The following is a 7,556-nucleotide window of genomic DNA, read 5'->3' on the forward strand; positions in this document are numbered from 1 at the left end:
ATGTACATTACTGAGGTATGCTTGGGAAAGCAGAAATTGGACTTGTTAAAAAATTACATATCCAAATTGTATTCTTTCATTTCCCCAATCTAAAAAGCATTTAAACTCTCTGAGTTACTTAATTCTTTTTGGGTCCACATTAGCTATGTTAGTTTCATTTTCTTCAAAGAAACCTTATGTAACACTTTGTGCTAACTTCTGAAGTAACAACTTCAGGTCGAGCAATGAGAAGTACTTATGAAATACAAATTGATATGATTGTAAGTTTATCATACTCCAAATACAAATTTTCGATGCTGAGAATATTACATAATTCATAGCAAAATTAAATGCACAGGGAGAAATGCACATGATAACACAACATATGAGACATGAATGCTAATTATCTCTCAAAGGACCAAATACGGATTTTCAGTAGAGTATAATATACAATCAGTAAATTAGAGTAAAATTATGTTTTCATTGTGGAGAAACAATTTAAATCTTGCTACATTTATGCATGTTGATAGAAAAACATGTAGCTGAATGAATGTCAGTCCAGATGGATGTGCCTATAAATGGATAAATTTTGGATGGGTTTTAATGATCCACACTGCTTTTCTTTAAATGAGCTATATCAATGTGTTTATCTCAACAATTTAAGGTACTGAGAAAATCTTGAACTTCAATCCTGATATTGGCCTCTTATACTTTTGTGTAAAGTTACAACTTTTAAATATCTGAATGAAAGTGTATATTTTCGTTTTAGTTTGCATGGATATATTGGAAGAAATAGGAGAAAATGGACATCACACAAACAAGTTACTGTACCTATTTTGCTGCTAATATCATTTCAGCATATTGAAATATTAAAATCAATGTGGTTTAATATAAAAAATGTTACCTATGTATGCTAGATATTTATACAACTTTTAATATTGTTTTCCACTATTGTATATTTACAATAAGGAATATAAAATAAGAAAAAATTGGATCATGATGATGATTTCTACATAAACCATATGACTTTTTTGGTATATTATAGAATGATAATAAAATCAAGCAAAAAATCCTGATCTCTTAGAATTTAACAGTCTACATTTCTGAGTCATAATAATGATGCCTAAACTATTAGATAGTTATATTTATTCATTCCCTTCAAGGTCATACTGTCCAGAGACAACTGTGAAAGATAGTATTAACACAGTTTATTAATAAAACGAGGGCTAAAAATGGTTTAGGGATTACAAAACACACATTATTTCCTATGTCTGAGGTGCATGATCTTGGGTGATTATTTTAAATGTCTGCTAGCGTTATGGGCTGTTTTGTTTCTGTAGTAGTATGTGAATGAGTAATAGTGTCAACAGTGCCAGTCATTAAATACATACTACCACTATTGCTTTGGGTAGTGACTAAAAGTTTAAAAGTGAAGTTTGAAGAATGAGTTTAAAGGGGTTTCCTGTCAGAGAGAGTAAAACCTAAGCTAACTTCCAGAGCCTGTGGACATGGAACCATCTTTGTTTGAGCCAAATATGGACATGCTATCAAATATATCTTCAGGGAGTGTAAGACAAATCATTTTCAGCCATAAAGTTGAGGAAATGAGCAGCTTATTTTCACCCTTCTTTTAGTTTTTGACCTATTTACAGTGGCTTCATCACTGAAAATAGTTTGAAGATAACATAATGAGTCATTACAAAGTGAAAAAGAACTAAAAGCATTCCAAGTGCCATGACTGGTATTGTGCATAGTGGATAAATCCATCACATGTGATGCAGGTGTCTAATGTGGGCACCGGTTCCAGTGTTGGCTGCTCTGTCTCTGATCAAGCTCCCTGGTAACAGCTGAGGTAAAACAGTGGAAAATTGACTAAAGTGCTTGGACCCCTGTAACCCCTGTGCAGAGACATAGAAGCAGCTGGCTTCTGCCTGGCGCAGCCAGCAGATTGAAGATTCTCTATCTTTTTCCTATCTCTTCCTCTCTGTAACTCTGCATAAATTCAAAGTTTCTTCTTTTTTTTCTGGAAAGGGGCCTGTGACAGTAGTAACCCTCCACCCCCTTTTTGGTGCTCTATTCCTATTGTCACTACTAATTAGGTATTTATCAAAAGGATTTCTATATTCTCTTCAGCACTTTTGTGAATGATAACATTTCTAAAGGGAGTAAGCATAAAAACCACAATTTGGTTTTTATTTGCATTTCCTTCATAGCTACTTATCCTTAGCATCTATTTATATGTGTCTGTTGGTCATCTGTAGTTTCTCATTTGAAATTTTTTCTGATATCCCTTTTGCTTGTTGTTGCTGATTTTCTTGTGCTCCTAACATATTCTAGAAATTAATATTATTTTGCATGCATACTTTTACAAATATTTTCATGGGAATTTGCCCAGAGGTAATAAAATCAGTTATGCAATAAAGTCAAATGTCCATTAATTGAAGATTGGATAAACAGAATGTTATAAATAAATTATGAAATACTACCCAGCCATTAAAAAGAATTAATTTTTGGGCCCGGCGCGGTGGCGCAGTGGTTAAGGTCCTCGCCTTGCACGCCCGGGATCCCATATGGGCGCCAGTTCTATCCCGGCAGCCCCGCTTCCCTTCCAGCTCCCTGCCTGTGGCCCTGGAAAGCAGTTGAGGACAGCCCAAAGCTTTGGGACCCTGCACCCGCGTAGGAGACCCAGAAGAGGCTCCTGGCTTTGGATTGGCATAGCATGGGCCATTGCGCTCACTTGGGGAGTGAATCATCGGACAGAAGATCTTCCTCTCTGTATATCCACCTTTCCAATAATAAAAAAAAGAATTAACTTTTGAGTTTTGTAGCAAAATAAATTCAGTTGGAGAATATTATGCTTTGTGACGTAAGATAGTTCCCAAAGGGCAAATACCATGTTTTCTCTGATTTTTAGTAATAATATATTGAGCACTAAAAAAGTAATATTTATGAATGGAATAAATACCTTGAAATGTGATTATTGTTTATAGCCCTTGTTTATACCCCTAAGCAACACTAAGGTTTCTAGTTACCATTTATTGAATTCCTTATTTAGTATAGGGTCAGACTTGTGATTTTAGAGTAAATGGAAAATATGTTATCACAAACAAGAAAAGAAAAATAAGTGAGAGAGGCAGGTGGGAGTGAAGAAGTGGGGAAGGTACAAGTGTCTTTAGGTTATTGAAACTGCATATTTCAAATATGTTCACTTTATGTAAACTAATATGTAAAATAATTATTCATTTATTAAACTTCTATATCAGATCCTAAACTTTACCTTACACCTGGCATCTCATACATTCTAAACACACAATTGTAATTCTTATTTCTTTGTAATTCTTATTTGTAATTCTTATTTGTAATTCTTTGTAATTCTTATTTCTTTATTTGCTTTTCCTTCTTTTTTATTTATCTTTTGATGTAAGGAGGATTACTTATTAGCCAAGCTTGGTGATGGCAGCTCCCACTACACTCCAGGAACCACCAAACCATGCACATGCCCAAAGTCAGTTTTTTCTTTATGTTTTTATTTTTCATGATTTAGTTCCATAGGTTCAAGGATTTCCCCTCCTAGCCTCCCTATTTACTTTTTCCCTCACTGATTTCGCCTATATTATTAAAGTAATAAAGTTCTTAAGCAACAGTAAGAAGTCCATCATTCTTCTATTTAAGTGTATCCTGATGTTGTAGGTATTGATAACGATAGAGAGTCTAGCATCCAATTGTTAAGATGTATGTAATAGTTTCATTGGTAGTCCATCTTTTATTTTGGAAGAAAGATGCATAATGTACTGTATGTTCCCTTCTCAGTATGCCAGTCTCCCTTATACAGGTCCTCTATGAACACACACACACACACACACACACACACACACACACGTTCAAGTATATGTCTGTTGATCTAGTATTTTGCATGAAACTTGCCTTATAGTTCTACTTTCTATCCTTTTTGTACTCTTGACCATAGGCTGAGATATTTTCTACTGCTTTTTCTTATTTTTTATATGTGTCTTCATTTCTCAAACCATCAGTTTTAACACTGGCTTAATATATCTGGAAATTCACAATCCATGAACTGAGCAAAAAATCAGTAAAGTAATTATGCAATGACTCAACCTGATGATCCAGTTTAATTTGCAAGCATCTCATTGATCTCATCTGACTATGAATCAATTTGCTGCCAAATACATTTGTGCATATTTCAGTGATACTAAGACATAAAAATTGAATTTCTTTACTTTTAAATTAACTAACCTGATGGGCCTGAAGGAACACTTCCTGAGATATTAGTAAGTAAGTTGTTATATCAAATGGAAGAAAAAAATGTCATTAGATTGAGGATTTCAAGTACTATCATAATCAAGTGTTAAAAAAACATTTTAAATTGTTGTATATGGATGAGAAAACACAAATAAGCAATGAGATTTGACTACATTACATATGCCAATGTGAAAGAAAAATATTCACTTAGTAAGATTGATTTTTTTAATGTTAGCATCACAACTGATAATTGATCTTTTGCCTAAAAATCTGTCTTTTATTAAATTTTGGAATGATACTGGTAATAATAAAATTATGTTGTATAAAGAAATCCCCAATTCAGTAAGTATTCAGTTCTCATATCTATGCTCAAAGATATGCTTTGCTTATATTCCATCCAGCATTAATCTTTCTTTTGGTTTACTAACATTAACAAGTTTGTTTCTATTCCACAATTAGAAATTTAAAAAATAAGTGTTCACTGTATCTCACAATCTCACAGGTGCACTTTTTTTTCCCTTTCACAATTCTAGTTCTAGTTCTGGTGCAGATGACTTCCATGAATGAAGAAGGCATTAGCTTCCTTGAGATAGATTATTAGATCATTTATATGAAATATTTTGATTATTTACAAGCACCTGTTTTGGTTATATCTCATGGGTTTTGATATTTTTGTTTTTATTATAATTTCTTCAATAAAAGTATTTCTTTTCAGTTTCTCTTATTAATTTCTTCAGTGACACATAGGTCATACAGTAGCATCATTTTCTTCAAGAAGGTTTTTTATTTTCTTTTTAATTTCTCTAGCAACACATAGGTCATTCTGTGCCATGTTATTAAACTTCCTGCTGTAAATCTTCTACAAGCTGTTTTGCCTTTGATAAAAATACTATTCTATTTTCATTCCCCATTTATATAGATTTTCCTGTATTTTCTGTAATTTTGCAAGGGAAAAAGTAGTTAAACCGCTTACTACAGTTTATTGCAATAAACAATGGCACCTATTTGGCTCTTTTATGTGCCATATATGTTATTTATTAATACTCAAAGCCACACCATGAGATGGATAGATTCAGTAGCCTCAGGTTGCAATTTTGGAAGCAGGGACACAAAATTTTACTAATTTTTCCAAAGTCATCTTAGTGGTCATTTAATGTGGAGATGTGATTTGTGCTCAGGTAACGTGTCTTTGAAATATATGTCCTTCTGCGTGACTCGGGTTTCAGTAGAGGTCACTTCTGGGGCTAAGTTGTTTCATCATTATATTCTTAAGTGATATTCACAATGATAAATGCCAGAAGAAACTCCAATTTCCAAACTATGAAACTATAATCTTGAAAGACACAAAGGTAAAAAGGCAACTTGTCTTGTAGTTTATAGACATGTCTCGTAGTTTAAAATAATAGCCCTGTAGATAGTCAATCTTGCAGCAATTGTAAACTAGTCATAGTAAAGTTTGGAGTAATTTAAAGATTAAAATTAGAGTTTATTGGAATTGTAGTTGACTGAAAGTCAGCCGTTCCAGTAGATCTGTTGCAACTTTAAGAAAACTTTTACACACTGTATGAAGTAGTTTTTGTTGACTTGTTTTCGTCCATACTTTTCTACAATCACAATCTCATTTTTATTTGTTCTAGTTGTAAATCAGGTTCTTCAGACATGATCTGAAGAAAAGGGTACAAAGAAACATTGTCTATATCTACAACATCAGGATACACTTAAATAGCAGAATGATGGACTTTTGACTGCTGCTGAAGGACTATACTATTGTAATACTAATAATAACGGGGGAAGCAGTGGAGGAGGCAGGTAGAGAGAGTAGAAGGGGAGATCTCCTATGAAATTGCATTATGAAAAATAAAAATTAAAAAATTATACTAGAAATTTTGAGATTCATCAGTAGCCCTTGCAATTGGAGTCCCTCTGCCATATATTTAGGAAATTTAACATCTGTTTATTCTCTTATACCTGAGTCATTCTGTTGATTAGTTTTGGATGTAAAATCCTGTAGACTGGAGTTACCTTCGATATTCCCAGACCAGACATAGCAACTTTGATCTGTAATAACCCCTGGTGACTTATTTCTGCTAACTTCCATTCTTTGTCAATGACCTCCACTGTGTTTCTTAATCGACATCCTCTAGCTTATCTTAGTTGTACTAAGTTAAAAAGTTATTGAGATAAACATATTTAATATTTGTCTCTGGAGTTGAGGCTTGGCTCTGTCATCTGTTCACTGTGTGTCTAAGCATAAACTACTAACTTCCGTGATTCTACTTTACTTATTTAGATTCTATTTTACTTATTTAGAAATAAGTAGACATAAAAAATAAAAATAGATTTGGGTTTCTCTATACTCCAGAAGCTTAAGGAAGAAAAGATGGCATCAGTACCCCAAATGACAAAATTCAAAATGAGTGAAATCCAACAAGTCATATAACTCAATAAGTCTCTCTCTCTCTATATATATACATACATATATATATATATATAAAATCTTTCTATTGCAACATTTTGTGTTGGATGTATCATGCTCGGTATGATACAGAACAGATAAGACTAAAATTGGAAATATCAGGGACTGAGTGAGTGCTAGAATCCAGAAGGCAGAGATGAAGTAACAAATTATTGGAAATTGCAAAATGATCCAGGAATTACAAAAAAAAAAAAAAAAGAAAAGAAAAAAAAAAGAGCCAAGATGAGAAGCCAAGTAGGGTTACCTCAGCAGATGCCATGAGTTGAAGCCATACCTTGGGAAGCCTATCATCAGAGCCATTTTATTATGCTGGTTGACATCTCTTGCCTTGAGCCAATTTTAATGAGCATGGAGTTTGTGATGTTTGATTCCTTGGCTAGCAGTGTCACCCAGGAGCACCTCAGTGTCTAATAGTAAAACCAATATATTTAAAATCCTGCATGCTTTGTAGTGTCAGAAAGTTACAAATCATAGAAAGCTCTCTCTTTTTTCTCTCTGACCACAGAATCAATTTCCATGTTGTTGGGATACAATTTGATTCTAAAGAGGTCCCTCATTCTAACAATATTATTGTACAATATAGATAACAGGGACATATCATATCTGTATGCTGCTCGTTTGTGGAGATGTAGACTTCCCCAAATATAATTTAATACCTACAAGGAAAATAAGAAGGTAAACTCTAAATTTTTGATACAATTGAGAAGCAACTTGTTTAGACATAAATTTAAGTTATGAGATTGTATTGCCTTTCACTGAGTATTTAAAACATAAATTTGAATTTTCTCTCAGCTCATGGAATTAGGTTAGAACTTTATTTAATTTTGGAAAGGAGAAAGCT

Source organism: Ochotona curzoniae, unplaced genomic scaffold (genome assembly GCF_017591425.1).
Source record: "Ochotona curzoniae isolate NIBS_2020 unplaced genomic scaffold, NIBS_Ocur_1.0 contig_4612, whole genome shotgun sequence".
Taxonomy (NCBI): domain Eukaryota; kingdom Metazoa; phylum Chordata; class Mammalia; order Lagomorpha; family Ochotonidae; genus Ochotona; species Ochotona curzoniae.